This window comes from Dasypus novemcinctus, chromosome 18, assembly GCF_030445035.2.
Source record: "Dasypus novemcinctus isolate mDasNov1 chromosome 18, mDasNov1.1.hap2, whole genome shotgun sequence".
Taxonomy (NCBI): Eukaryota; Metazoa; Chordata; class Mammalia; order Cingulata; family Dasypodidae; genus Dasypus; species Dasypus novemcinctus.
In genome coordinates, this window is record NC_080690.1 from 50,516,508 (window position 1) to 50,533,252 (window position 16,745).

Sequence of the window (16,745 nt, forward strand, 5' to 3'; positions counted from 1 at the left end):
TAAAATAATAATAATAATAATAAAATCTAAAAAAAAGAAGAAAGGAAGTCATAAAGCATATGACAACATGGATGAACCTGGAGGACATTATGTTGAGTGAAGCAAGCCAGACACAAAAGGACAAATAGTGTATGATTGCATTATTATGAACCAGATATATTGAGAACATATTGTATGATTCAAAAAAAAATTTTATGTATCTAGTACATTTAAATGATATATGTTTTATTCCCCGCCCCTTCCCTTGCAGCTTGCTTGCTGTCTGCTATCAGTGTCCATTTGCTGTGCATTCTTCTGTGTGTCTGTATTTATTTTTTTATTTACTCCCCCCTCCCTTGCAGCTTGCTTGTTGTCTGCTCTCTGTGTCCACTTGCTGCGCACTCTTCTGTGTTTTTTTTTCACATGTCTCCCTTTCTGTTGTGTCACATTGCTGAGTCGACTCTCCACAGCACTTGCAGGCCAGCGGCTCTCCACAGCATGTGAGCAAGCTTGCCTTCACAAGGAGGCCCTGGGACATGAACCCGGGGCCTCCCATATGGTAGATGGGAGCCCAACTGATTGAGCCACAGCTCCTTCCCTGTATCTAGTACATTTAATTGAAAAATGTATATTTTTATTCAAATGTGTTTTCTTTTTAGTTTTTATTTATATTTTCAACTATTAAATATACAAAATTTTTAAAAGTCAAAAAACAAAACAAACAAATAAACAAAAGATACCTGGTAAAGTTGTCCTTCAAAGATGAGGAAGAAATTAAAATATTTCCACACAAACAAAAACTGAGGGAGTTCATTACCACTAGATCTTCCTTACAGGAAGTTCTAAAGGGAGTCCTTCATGTTAAAAGGAAAGTACACTAGATAGTATCTCAATATTGGTTGATTAAAAGAAGATATCTTCCTTATTCCTAATTTCTTAAAATGCATAAGGTACCACTATTCAAAATAGACTAACAATGGATTTGAATTTTTGCATAAGAATAAGGTGAATGTAAACAATTTCTTTTACAATTTTATGACTTTGCATTTTACCCCCACAGCAAGCAGAGGAGGGCATGAATTCATCTGATCTTAGTAAGTTTGTACATTTAAGGGAACTGTTTTATTGATGTGGAAAACAGCTATATTCTTTTCTTAAATCAAATTACTTAGGAAATAATTCATCTATGATAGGATATTTAAAATAATGTCATGATATACTTAATTGAAGATAAAATTGCTTCTCTTAACATTAAAAAAAAGATATCTCAGGTAAGTAACAATATGAATAAATATACATGCCAGTATTATTTCATTTTTCATATGCAAAGCTTTAACTTCTTATAAGGGTGAATATTCAAATGTATAAAAACAAGCATAAATCTTTGTTATTGAGCACACAACGTATAAAGATGCAGTTTGTGGCATGAACTACATAAAATTGAGGGAGGGAAGTATATAGGTACCATATATGCATAGGCTGTTGGAATCAATGCAAAATAAATTATAATTGATTTAGTATGCTAAATATAATCCCATGATAACCATAAAGAACATATCTTAAAAATGTACACAATAGGAAAGGATGAGTGATTCAAAATGGTTCATTATAAAAGATCAACTAAACAAAAGAAAGACAGTAATGGAGGAAAGGAGTGGAAAAAAGATATGCTTACAAAAACAATTAGCAAAATGGCAGAAGTAAATATTGCCTTATCACTAATTTCCCCAAATGTAAATAGATTAAACTCTCCCATCAAAAGGCAGAGCTTGGCAGAATGGATAAAGAAACATGGCCTAAATATATGTGGTTTATAAGAAGCCCATCTTAGGTCCATAGATGAGAATACATTGAAGGTGAAAGGATAGAAAAAATATTTCATTCAATTAATCATCAAAAGAGAGTGGAGGTGGCATACTTATATCTGACAAAATAAACTTTAACTCAAAAACTGTTACAAGAGACAAAGAAGGACATTATATATTGATAAAAGGATCAATTTAACAAGAAAATTTATCAATTAAACATTTATGCACCAAACAGCAAAGCACCAAAATATGTGAAGCAAACATTGACAGAATTGAAGGGAGAAATAGGCATTTCCTCAAAAAACAGTTGGAGATTTCAATACACCACTTTCAACATTTGGGGGGGGGGGGGGCTGTTTTTAATTGTTTATTTTTTCTTTTTTTTTCTTTATTTATGGATAGAACTTTTAAATAGAAGATCAAAAAAGAAGTAGAGAATCTGAACAACACTATAAACCAACTAGCTCTAATCCACATATATAGAACACATCACCCAAAATGAATGCATATTCTCTTCAAATGCACACAGAATATTCTCTAGAGTAGACCATATATTAGGGCACAGAAAACGTCTAAATTAATTTTACAGTATTGAAATCATAAAAAGTAATATCTGACCAAAGAGGAATAAGCTAAAAATGAATAACAGAAGGAAAACTGAAACATTCACTAATTTCTGGACTTTAAACAGCACACAGTTAAACAACCAATGGGTTAAAGAAGAAATTCAAGAGAAATTTAAAAACTTTTAGACACACCTGGGTGGTGCTTCACGGACAATTACAGGACATTGTAGATCCCCCCAGGGCCCACTGGATGGAACGGGGGAGAGTGTGGGCTATGATGTGGACCATTGACTACGGGGTGCAGTGATGTTCAGAGATGTACTTACTGGGTGCAATGGATGTCTCACGACGATGGGAGAGAGTGTTGCTGTGGGGGGAGTGGGGGGTGGGGGCGGTGGGGTTGATTGGGACCTCATATTTTTTTAATGTAATTTGTAAAAATAAATAATTTTAATTTAAAAAAAAAAACTTCCTAATATTATCCTGTGTACCATGGGTCTTCTGTGATTGCTAAATAAAATAAATTCATGGCTTTCTAAAAAAAAAAAAAAAAACTTTTAGACACAAATAAAACAGCAAAGGCAGTGCTCAGAGGGAAATTTGAGGCTATTAATGCCTATATTAAGAAAAAAGAAAGATCTCAAATTAATAAACTATATTTACACTTTGAGGAACTAGAAAAAGAAGATGAAAGTAAATCAAAGCCAGCAGGAAAAAAAACAACTAAGTTTACAGTAGAGATAAATGAAAAAAGAGACTAGAAAAACAAGTGACAAATTTTAAAATTTGGATCTTTGGAAAGAAATAATAATTAACAAAACTTTAGCTAATCTGACAGAAAAAAGAGAAAACATGCAAATAACCGAAATCAGAAAGGAAAATGGTGATACCAATATTGACCTTATAGAAATAAAAAGGATTATAAGAGAATATTGTGAATAAATGTATGCCAACAAAGTAGACAATTTGAAAAAAATGGGAAAATTCCTAGAAATATGATTTACCCAAATTTACTCAAGAAGAAATAGAAAACATCAATAATCCTCTAACAAATACAGAGACTGAATCAATTATCAAAAACTTTCAAAGAAAAGTCCAAGACCAGGTGGTTTCACTAGTGAATTCTACCAAACTTTTAAAGAAGAATTCATATCAATTCTTTTCAAATGCTTCCAAAGAACTCAAGAGGAGTGACACTTCCTAATTCATTCTATGATGCCAGCATTACACTAGTACCAAAGCCTGGTAGAGACATCACAAGAAAAGAAAATTATGACCAATTTCCCCTATGAATACAAATGCAAAAATTCTTAACAAAATACTAGTGAACTGAATCCAATGGCATGCTAAAAAGATTATGCATCAAGGCTACTGTTATTCAGTATTGTATTAGTTCTTGCCAAAGCAATTTAGGCAAGAAAAAGAAATAAAAGCTATTCAAATTGTAAAGGAAGAAGTAAAACTTCTCTCGGTAAGCAGGTGTAGCTCAGTGGTTGAGCACCTGCTTCACATATGTGAGCTCCTGGGTTCAATCTTCATACCTCCTTTTAAAAAAAAGTATTGGAAAGTGGATGTGGCTCAACCAGTTGGGCACCTGCCTACCACATGGGAGGCCCTGGTGCCTCCTAAAGAAGATACGTAGATGCTGCACCTGCTGCAATGAGCAGATGCATAAATGAGCAGGTGCCACAAGCCAGCAGATGCTGCATCCAGCAGGAAGCAGATGTGGCTCAGGCTGTTGGGCACTCGCCTCCCATATGGGAGGTCCTAGGTTCAGTTCCCAGTGCCTCCTGTGCAGGTGAGCAAACAATGAGCAGACAGACAAGAGAACCATTGTGGGGAGGGAGGATGTATTAGTCATTCGAAGGGGTGCTGATGCAAAATACCAGAAATTGGTTGGTTTTAATAAAGGGTATTTATTTGGGGTAGGAGCTTACAGATTCCAAGCCATAAAGCACAAGTTACTTCCCTCACCAAAGTCTATTTCCATGTGTTGGAACAAGATGGCTGCCGACGTCTGTGAAGGTTCAGGCTTCCTGGGTTTCTCTGGGCTCAGCCTCTCTCTTTTCTCCACAACATCAGCTGTAGACTATGAGGCTCTCTAGACTTTGCCTCTCTCCACAAGGTCAGCTGTAGACTATCAGGTGAATGGCTCTGTCTCTCTCCCTGGGGTTTCTGCCATGTCTAAGGAGCCGTCTCAATTCCTCTGGGTTCTTCTCCTGGCTCAGGTCCTCTCTTTTCAGGGCTTGCTTCTCTTTCCTCTGCATGCTGACTTCCTGGGGCTCCAGCTTAAGACTTAAGCATCAAACTCCAACATCAGAAACCCTCAACTCTCTCCTTTGCCAAGCCTTTTATCTGTGAGTCCCCACTCACTAAGGGGCAGGGACTCAACCCCCTAATGATGTGGCCCAGTCAAAGCCCTAATCATAACTCAATCACACCCAGGTACAGACCAGATTACAAACATAATCCAATATCTATTTTTGGAATTCATAACCATATCAAACTGCTACAGAGGGTAAATAACTTTTAAGTAAATAAATAAATCTTTTTTTAAGTATTTAAAACCTCTTCTATTTGCAGACAACATGATCCATAATCTTACATACAGAAAATCCAAAGGAATCCACAAGAAAATTATTACAACTAATCAATGAATTTAGCAAAACTGCAGGATACCAGATCAACACACAAAAGCAACTATGTTCCTATGCACTAGCAATGAACAATCCAAAAAGAAAATTAAGAGAACAACTCCATTTATGATAGCATATAAAAGAATAAAATATCTAGGAATAAATTTAGCTAAGGTATGCAATACTTATATACTGAAAACTACAGAACACTGCTGAAAGAAATTAAAGCAACCTTAAATAAATGGAAAGGCATCCCATGATTATGGATTGGAAGAGTTAACCTTGTTGATATGTCCCTATTACTCAAAACAATATACTAATTCAATGCAATCCCTACTAAAATTCCAGCAGCCATTTTTGCCCAATTGAGGAAAAATCAATCCTCAAATTTATATGGAAATGCAAGTAGACCAGAATAGCCAAAACAATCTTGAAAAAGAACAAGGTTGGAGAACTGACATTTCCTAATTTCAAACTGTATTGTAAAGTGACAATAATCAAAACAGTGTGGCACTGGCACAAAGGTAAATAAACAGACCACTGGAATAGAATTGAAAACCCAGAAATAGACACACATATCTATGACAAACTGATTTTTTTACAAGGGTGCTACGTACATGCAGCAAGGAAAGAATAGTCTTTTCAACAAATGGTGTTGGGAAAAATGGATATCCACATGCAAAAGAATGAAAGTGGACCCCCACCTCATACCTTATACAAAAATCAACTCAAAATGGATCAAGATCAAGGACCTAAAAATTATAAAGCTTTCTTAAAATAAAATAGGGGCAAATCCTTACGTTCTGAGAGTTGGCAATGGATTCTTAGATTTCCTCTAAACAACAAAAGATATAACAGTTCATTTGATTTTATCAAAATTTAAAGCTCATGTGCATCAAAGGAAATTACCAAGAAAGTTAAGACAACCTACAAAATGGAAGAAAATAGTTTCAAACCACATATCAGATAAGAGTTTAATATCCAGAATATATAAAATCTTCTACCATTCAACAACAAAAAGACAACCCAATTTTAAAATGGGCATAGTGCTTCAATAGACATTTCTCCAAAGAAGATATACAAATGGCTTAGAAATCCATGAAAAGATGCTCGGAATTATTAACCATTAGTGAAATACAAATAAAACCACATGAGATACCATTTCATACCCACTAGGATGGCTAAAATTAAAAGAATGGAAAATGATCTAGTATTGCAGAGGAAACATAGATGCTGCAATTCTAAAGCATTATTGGTAGAAATATAAAATGGTGCAGCTGCTGTAGAAGGCAATATGGTAGATTTTCAAAAAGTTAACTATAGACCATTTGACCTTGCAGTCTCACATCTAGGTAAAGCCCAAAGAGAGTGAAAACAGGGTTACAAACAAATACTTCCACACCAATGTTTATAGCAGCATTATTCACAATAGCAAAAGCTGGAAACAGCCCAAATATCCATCAACAAAGGAATGGAGAAGCAAAATGTGGTACATGCACACAATTGAATATTTTTGGCCGAAAGAAAAAATGAAGTTATGCTGTAATATGGTAGAACTTTGAAAATATTATGCAAAACAAGGAAGACATATAAGGACAAACGTTGTTTGAAATCATTTATAAAAGATGGCTAAAAATAACAAATTCATATAGCTATAAAACAGATTAGATATCACTAGTTAAGAGGTATGGGGAAGGAGGAAGGGAAGTGTTTTTCTGTAAAAATAAAGAAAAGAAAGGACCTTGTTATAGGTTAACAAGCTTCAAAAATCTTTTTTGAAATGGGTTCTAATAACACACCTTCAAATGTGATCACATCATTTATCCAGTAAATATTTTGTTTCTGTAAAGGAGTTATAGTAGATTCTAGGGGAATAAAACAAAAAAGAAATGAGAGGCAGTAGAGACGTGAGTAAGCAATGATGATAGAAGTATCTCCTTCTCCTCTGTTGTCATTGGCCTTGACCCCTTATGAAGTCTGCATCAATATTGGTCACCTTTGGGCAAGAAAGAAACTCTACTCAGTGTTAAGAGTTGAAGGTCAGCATTTATTTATGTACTGTCTAAGGCTGTAATGGCAAAGATGAGTACTTGTGGGTTTCCTGTACTCAACCCCTTTCTGTTAAAACATCTCCACTGGTTTCTGTCTCCTGCTCAGATTGCTGATGGATCCACTTCATTACAATGCATGATAATTCCTGTTGCATTCCTAGGGCCAACACAAGTATAGCCACCCTCAGAGATATCCCTCCCCGATCCCCAGGCCCTATGAGCATCAACTTATATGGCAAGGGGGACTTTTGAGAGCAGGAGAGGACCCTGAGTTCTCCAGGCACAAGTGTCCTCACGAGAGGGAGGCAGAGTGAGCTTTGGCATGGAAGCAGGGGACGTATGATGGAAGCAAGAGGTCAGAGAGACACGAGGTGGGGGCCACAAGCCCGGGAATGTGGGTGGTCCCCAGCAGCTGGGAAAGCCAGGAAACGGCTCCTCCCCATCGAACTTCCAGGAGAAATGCACCTTGATTTTAGCCCAATGAAATGCATTTGGGGATTCAGGTCTCTAGAACTGAGAAAATAAATTTGAAAATAAATGTGTTTGAAGTAAGAAAAAAAAAAAAAAGAGTGGGAGGACAAGGTTATGCTAACTTGTTCAAGACAAAGAATGTGTATGGAAGGGAACCAATATTTGTTGAACATTGCTGTATATTCCAGGCTCTTTGTTATGAGTTTTCTTCAAAATATTCCTGGCAAAGGCAGAAGGAGTGGAAGTAAAGGATGAAGTAAAACCAGAAATAGAATTTAAAATAATATAGGGATATGGTTAGAAAAGGGATAAAATAGAAACCCAATGGTTATCAGTGATGGGGTGAGAAATTCTGCTGTTTTACATCTAATGCCTAAGCTGAGACTTCTGTATAATCAAGCATGTCCAGCACATGTGCCAGACCTGACATCACGATCTCAAAGCTTTTGCTGGAAAGCTGGAACACCTGTTGGGTAGCATGGTTCAATGTTATACTTGTTATGCTTAGATTAATAGCTTTTTTTAAAAAGACTTATTTCTTTATCCTCCCACTCCCCCCATTATTTGCAGTCTCTGTCTGCTCTCTGTGTCCATTTGCCGTGTGCTCGTCTTCTCTTTAGAAGGCACCAGGAAACGAACCCAGGACCTCCCACATGGAAGAGAGGCACTCAGTCTCTTGAGCCACATCAGCTCCCTGGTTTGTTGTGCCTCTCATTATTGTTCCTCTTTGTGTCTCTTTAGTTACGTCATCTTGTGGCATCAGCTCACCGTGCCTGCGTGCTATACCAGCTCGCCTTCTCCAGGAGGCACTGGGAACCAAACCCGAGGCCTCCCATGTGGTAGGCAGAAGCTCAATCACTTGAGTCACATCTGCTTCCTGGATTAATATAGTTTTAAAAAATAAAAATTTGTGCTGGAAAAGGTCACCTGCAGTTGCACAGCCCTGTGAAAACTACAAAAGAAAAAAATATATACATGTTGAGTGAAGGACGCCAGATGCAAAAGAGTACACGCTGTATACTTTCATTTATTTGAAGTTCAGGACAGATAAAATTAATCTATAGTGAAAGAAATCAGGACGAGTAAAGGGGTCATCCACTGGAATGAGGCATGTGTGAACTTTCTGGAGTAATGGAAATGTTCCATATCTTGATTGTGGTGTCTAGTTGAAGAAGCCCAAACTCATGTACATTCCTCTAAATATACCACTAGTGTGAACATTTTCAGCTGGGGAGGTGGAATTATATACATACTAATATATACACACACGGGTGCTTTCCGCTTGGTCAACATGAACAGAATCATCCACACGGCAACATAAAATCCCACCAAAGACAATGTTGTAAGAAAGGTGAATGATAAAATTGGGGTCAAGCAGTCTTAAATTAAGGGTAATATCTTGGCTCTACTTCCCCCTCACAGTAAGAAATATGAGGAACTTACAAAAGGATGGTGGTCCCAGAGCTGCCAAGGCGGGCTGGACTGCTGCTGTTCTGTGGCCTGGAAAGGGTAGAGCAGGGGAAGGGAGATGGGAGGGGGGGCTTCCCGTGCCCTCTCATGAGGCAGAGGGGACCAGACTGTCCATCACAGAGCCATAACGCTTAAGCACCATGAAGTCATAAAGTCAGCAGCAAAGCAGGGTCACTCCACTGCGCCGGCTCGCCCTCGCGCCACTTCCCCAACCCCTCCCCAAGCCGAGGGTGGAGGCAGATGCCCTAAAAAGCCCTTCAACTCTGTCACTGGAAGGAGAAATCTCCTAAAGATGGGCTCTAGGCCCCCTCTCCCTGGCCAGGGCACAAGGGCCAAGAAAAGGCAGCACCCTTCATTCATTCAACAAATATTTGAGTACCTACTATGTGCCAGCCTTGCCCTAGGAGACACGGAGAAGCAAACTGAGGATGTCTGCCTCAGTGGCACTGGCATTCCAGAGAAGGGACCAGACGATAGCAATGAACATAAGTAAATATAATATCTAGGGTGCTGGGAGGTGCTAAGAGTACGGAGAGTCTGGATTGTTGGATGAGGAGGAGGGATATAGAGAAAAAAAAAAAAAACAGGGTGTCATGAGGGCAGGGATTAGGGTGCCCAGGATGCAATATTTAAGGAGGCCCTCACTCAGGCTCATGTGAGAGCAGGGATGGCACCTGGAGGGAGCAAGAGCCTCCTTAAATGTTGTGCCCTGGGCACTTCCTCACTTGCCTCACCCTAGTCTAGGCCCTGAGTGAGTGTGGGCCTCTTTAAGAAGGTGAGAGGTAAGCAAGCACTTGAAGGAGGTGAGCAAGTGAGCCAAGTGGACATCTGGGGGAAGCACGTCCCCAGCAGAGGGCATAGCAAAGGCCAACACCCTAGGTGAGCGCCTGCTTAGTGGAACCGAGCCACAACCCCCTCCACCACCAGACTTCATGCCACGTGGTGACAGTGCCCATGGGCTGCTGACATCGTAGATGGTAAGTTCCTCAAATTCCAGTCTACACGTTCAAGTCCCTGTTGGTCAGGTTTTCAGGGAAATGGGAATTGAAAACTTCATTCTTCCAGGCAGCACAGCCGACACTTAGCCCCACAAGCCCAGGTCCTCATTCTCTTTCTCCCTCCAAGCCCTGCTCGCTAAATCCCCAAGCTGAGGCACCCACGGCTGCTCACTGATGAGCAACGTGCTTGAGACAAGAGTGCCAGGAGAGGGAGAGAGGACGGCATTTCACGCTCCACAGAGGAATGAGGTCCTTGAAATATAAGACCCTGGAGGCTTAATGGACTATGTTGATTCACCAGCTTAGGCGATAAATAAACTTCATCATTCCCCAGCCCGCTGATAATTAGCTCTCAAACAAATCAGTGATCAAACTTAAAAAGATGGTCTGTGAACTGCTAATCTCACAGAAGAACAATTGCACAAAAGTTTACTGTAGCCCTATGAAGGGAATTTTTATGAACCTTTTAAATCTGCTGATGTACTTGGGGAACCAGTGCATCAGTGGTGCATTTAAAAGTCTATATGGAAGTAAACCTTTTACTGCATGTTTGGGAAGAAGGGAAAAGTTAGCCAAGATTCATATTTTTCTAGGGCAATGAGGTCATACACTGGTTTGCAGCTGGTTGTCCCTCCCACGGGGTCCTGTAAAGATTCGTGAAGGCCCCAAACACTGTTGCTTTGTTACTCCTAGAGATTTATGGGATTTGGGTTAAACACAGGAGAAAGCATTCTCTCCAAGACAATCCAGGAGCCATCCGCTGAAAATGGCATCATAGTGGCACAAGCCAAAACAACAGTGCATGGACTGGGGACCCAGGTACTGGGGCAGATGTGTCCAGGACTAGGCTGGACTTTAACCTTGGTTTAGACCTAGAGGGTAAGCCCAGGAAACGCCTTCTTCTTTTTCCTGCTTCCCAGCCCTGTATGGAGTTTACAGCAAGCGCATGATGGGATAGGGATGGTACCCTTCTTCAAGTGGACATTTGCCATTTAGGCCACTCAGTTTCCATTGCCCTTTCCTCTCACCCCTCCCCACACATACCAGTTTTCTTTAAGGAACTTCTCTGCCCATCTCGTGTTCTTCCCCTTACCCCACCCTCCAGCCAAAGGACTGTCACCTTGTCCAAGCTCCACCAACCCAGGCCCAGGAGCCTGGGGGGCAGCTGCAAAGAAGAGAGTCCTTTCATTCCTGCCAAGGTGCCTGGACTTGTGGAAGTGGTCACACCACCCAGAGGTCTCAGACCTTCCTGGATAATCTCCTGTTTCCAAGGCTTGTTCTCCAGGCTTCCTGTCTTCTCCCAAGCTGTCTGAGAGCCTTCCCCTACATTACATTAGCCTTGGTTGCCTGTCACCAAAGAACCCTGATGGGTACAGAAGGGCACAAATCCAGAGCATGCTTCTGGGACAGAGTCTCCCAGACAAATGTGAACAAGCACCCATACCCACATCTTCAGGCCAGGACTCTCTATGCCCCCAGAGTCCCTCCCTTAGCAGGACCTCTGAGCCTCTCTAAGGTTCAAATAAAGGCCCAAAGTAATCATGGATTCATTATTTCAACAACAAGAAATGAGCCCTGGAATTAAGTCTTCATAGAGGCAGGGGAGAAACACATTGTTTGCTCAAGCACCCTTTCCAAGGAGGAGTCTCAGGTTAGACATGCCAGGAGCCCTCAGAAATAGAACGCCGCAATGGGTAGTCCCAAAATTACTTTTTTATTTATAAAAACTTTTATTTTGAAATAATTTCAAAATTATGAATCAGTTGCAAAAATAATACCAAAGACCCACTCAGAGAAATCCAACATACATCCCAGATACCCAGTTCCTGACAAGTAGCATTACCTCCTGGGCCAAACCAGGCATTTCAGAGGGGAAGTATTTCCATTGGGATTAATGGGCTTTTCCACTCAGGTGAAGGCCAGCTCAGAACAGAACAGTTTAGGGAACCAGGAGAGCTTCTGAAGCTACCCCAAACTTGACCTTACATTGCTCAAAACATCCCATTTTGTGTAGCTCAGAGCAGGGTGCTGGTGAGAAACCATGAAGCAGTTAACTAACCCTGTCCTCATAGACCTTCTAGACCTTGGGACCCCAAACAGCCAGGAATCTTTCTGCCTGGCCCCTGTTACCACATGAAGAACACAGTAGGATCCTCACAGCCCTCCCAAAGGACAGGCATTGGTATCACCGATTCCTTCCAGGCAACTGTGTCAACAATACATTGTTGCAGCATATAAATGTATTACCTTCCCCACAGTGTGGGACACGACTCCCACGGATGAACCTGCCTGGCACCAAGGGATTAGTACCAAGCACCAGCTGGTGATGCAACCAGGAAAAAGACCTTGAATAAAAGGAGGATATAGCAAAGACAAATGAGTTTATATAGCTAAGAGATTTCAAAGTGAGTTGGGAGGTCATCAGAGGGGTCGCACTTATGCTTGTGTCAGCAGAATCTCAGAGACAGCTAAAGTAGATACAATCCCAGTAGTGGTGTTTCTGAGGGCTATGGAGACACCCAGGTCCTACAGTTATGGCAGATGACTCTGGAGTTCAGTGCCTTGCCAGTGGGCCCTACATTGGAATTTGTGCTCCTCAGTGTGATGAAGTTGGACTCACATGTGACTTCTCTACACATCCCTCTTCTGTCACTTTTACTGAATGTGTGGTTGGTACTGGGGTTGCTGTATGCCCAGGAGACATGAATCTCTGGACTATCCATCTGCCAGCTGGGCTCTGAGCCTCAGCAGAGTTGCAATACTTCCTTTTCAGTTCGTTGGACTTACACAGGTCACCTAACAAGGAGGCGAGGATTGTCAACCACCATACAAAGGAACCGAGAAAGTCTACAACTGCAAACAGGAGAATCCCATCCATTAGTCATGTGTGATCTAAGCCCCCTCTCAATTTAGAGGTGGAGTGGGCATTGCCATCCCAGGGTCCACAGAATGGAGGAATAATATGGATTAGAGTGGACCTACTGGTATTCTACTACAGAATTATTGTAACTCTAGCAATGGAAGAAATTATATCATTGATGTGGAGACAGTGGCCATGGGAGTTGCTGAAGGCAGGGAGAGGGAAAAAGAGGTGTGATATGGGGGCATTTTTGGGACTTGGAATTATCCTTAATGATATTGCAGGGACAGATGCAAGACATTATATATCCTACTATAACCCACTGAATGGACTGGGAGAGAGTGTAAACTACAACATAAACTGTAATCCATGCAGTGTAGCAGTGCTCCAAAATGTATTCATCAAATGCAATAAATATACCACACTAAAAAAAATTAAAAAACAAATAAATAAATAATTTTTAAAAATACGTTTTTGAAGAGTTCCAGGTACCTCTAAGGAAATGCAATAAAATGAAACATGCCACCTTCTTTGGGCTCCCCAGCCCTCAACAGAGCTCATCACTTCTTTTCTGGGGGTTTGTAGCACCCGCCACGGTTAGGAAACCGCACCACCCACTGGGTTCACTTAAACTAAGGCATTCCTCTTCCTGTAGGAGAGTGCACAGATATGCTTGAAACCCTTAAACAACCCCTTGCCATATGCGTAGATTTAAATGGAAACCAAACGGGAAAGGATTCTGACGACAGTCTGTCACAGAAAGCGCTACTTCCTCTGGTTAATTTATGTCTTCCGTAATCAAGTTGATGCTTTTTAAAAGGCTCCACCTGTGATGGCACTTTTTTCCCCCATACATTCACATTCAAAGGTCCCCAGCCCGTGCGCTAATAGTCATTTTAAGACACTGCACTCTCATAGCACTTTATCTTCCAAGCTCTTTACCTGTATTAATTAATTAGGGCTATAAATACAACCAGCACATGACTGTTTGAAGGCTAATCAGTCACCGACTCGGCTCAGGACCTAGGGGGAAATTAGGAAGATTGGATCTCACAAAACTTGGGCCCATCCAATGTAACTTAGTCAAACCTCTCCTGAGGGTCAGCTGATTTGGGCTCAAACTGGGTGTAAAGTCCATTTCCTTAAGAGCAAATCAGCAGTTCTGGTGAAGGGGATGCCAGGGGGTGTTACAACTGAATGGACAAAATGAACGAAACATCACACCAGACCTAACTTTGTGTCCTAGAAGAATTATAGAAATATAAAATTTAACCCGAGGATCCAGGACTACTTCAGTAGTACTCAGCTTTTCAAACTTAGAAAAGCTAACTATTGGCATCTATCCTTCCATGAAACAGCAGCATTCAAAAAGTAGTGAGCAGCTCACCTCCAAAGATGTATAAGCAGAGCAGCACAAGGAATATCTGCTCTGGACAGATATATTCTAGCCTTGTGCTAACAGTCTGGTCCATGGGCCAGCAGCATCAGCATCACCAGGGACCCATTAGAAATGCAGAACCTTGTAAGAAATGCTCCATCCCAGGTGTATACAGAATCAGAATCTGCATTTTATCAGGACCCCCCTACCCCATGATTTGTGTGCACGATAAAGTTTGGAAAGTGTTGGTGCACAACCTCAGCTGCACATTAGAATCAAATGTGCAGTTTTAGTTTTTAAATCTCTACACCCAGGCCCCATCCCCAACCAAGTGAATCAGAATCTCTGGGGTGTCAGGAATGGGGCTCAGACATCCATATAAATATTTTGTAAGGAGGTACCAGGGATTGAACCCAGGACCTCATACATGGGGAGCAGGTGCTCAACCACTGAGCTACATCTGATCCCCCAGCCATATTTTTTTAAAGTCTCCCCAAAGGATTCTGATGTGTGACTGGAGTGAAAACCCCAGGCCCATAAGATTCCCGCAATTCATACCCACCTGAACTTGAAATTTTTTTCCTCTGCCCTTGGTGTTATTTTCAATAAGTACTACATGTGTATAACATTTTAAAATTAAAAACTATAAACTAGTATAGAGCGAAAAGTAAGTCTCCCTCATAGTCCTAATCTTTAGTACCTCAGTTTTCCTCTCCAAAAGCAACCATTGTTACCAATTTTTGCATGGGCAGACATCCCTGTATATATGCATCCTTCTTTATAGGCAATGGTATTAGACTGTACATGCTGTTCTGCATCTTGCCCTTTTCACTTAACAGTATATCTTAGAGCTTTTGCCATAGCAGGAAACATAGTTCTGTCTCATTCTTTCTGACAGCTACAAAGTATTCTATTGTATGGGTGTAACATAATTTATTAACCAGTCTCCTATTGATGGACTTTCAGGTTGTTTCCAATTTTTGCTACAACAAACTATCTGCAATGAATACATAAAACACTACCCACTGCAGGCACTCTCCCTTTTCTCCAACTCCTTTTTTTCATGGCACTCATCAGCAGTGCCTTGGGGTGACCATATAATTTATTGAGCAGATTAGGACACTCGAGAACAAAAGGGGGCGCTATTTACAGTTACTGGAGGATATCAATATGACTGTCGCAGACAGCCCAGGAGCATGCTCATCCTACCTGAGCTATTATGTATTCCTTGTGCATCTGTTTATCATCTGTCTCCCCCACAAAAAGCTAAGTTCCTGAAGGGTTAAAAACCATCTGTTCTGTTTCCTTCTGTTTCTCCCGAACCTTAAACAGTGCCTGGAATGTGCACGGAGCTTGTTGAACATTTCATGAATGAACCTATGAATTAATAGTGAATATCCTCTGAATACTCATCACTGGCACATAGGTGTGTCTACCTTTAGGGTAAATTCCTAGATGTTGACCAGGTGGGTCAAAAGGGGTGTGCATCTTACAGTTAGATTCCAAGGAGGGCACACTAATTAACATACTTACACAGTGAGAGTGGGACTTCTGCCCCCTTCAGCTGCATGGCCAGTGTGTGTGCACAAATGGGCATGCCCGTGCACAGACCTAATGTGCCACACTCAATGTCCTGCCAATGCTGCACAGCTATGATAGAAAGTTAAACCTTCTGACTTCCCAGAGACACATATGTCGGTGCCAGGATAACTGAGAAAGGGACCCTCTCACACCTGCTGCCTCTGCTGCATTCTTCCTTCTTCCCCATGCACCTCACAGGCAGGATCAACATTTGCAAATTACCTTCCAAGCTCCTGACTCTCAGATGCAGCCTGGCAGCACCACGCACAGGCTCAATAAGTGTTTAATTAATTAACAATCAAGCCAAATCAAAGATTACGTTGGTTATCTAGATCTTTTATCTATACATTACTAGGCAACTGGTTAATTGCCTTTTTTTTTTTTAAGTTTTGTACTGAAATGACAACATGTTTTGGAATTGTATAGATATCACTTCAGAGGTCAAAAACCTGATTAGTAGGAAATATTCCCAGGGTGTCTTCAATGACAATTGCTACAGAAGCAATTGTCATTATCCTAGAAGTCAATGTCTTCACACTACCATAATACTAAGGTATATAATACCATAATAATGAGGTATATGTTTATGATAGCATAACTAAAATCTGCAGGTATGGTTCTGCAAAAATAAAAAAGCCAACTCAGAGAACCTACATCAGCACTATTTTCCCCACTGTGGAAGTCCAGACATGTGCTGATTATAAGAACAAAGGAACGTGTTCTTGCCTAAGTTTCTTAATTGTGCCTCTCCCTATGGGATTCTATCAGAAACTTGGCATGCTGTGGCTCCGCAAAAAAAAAAAAAAAAAATTGTATATATATATTATGTTGAGTAAAATTTAGGAGAGTGAAAAACAGGTAATCAAATCACCAGGGTGAGGTGAAATGCTAGGTGGTTCCTGCATTTAATAAACTTCCCATGGATAGTGAAGATTTCCAGGAAACCC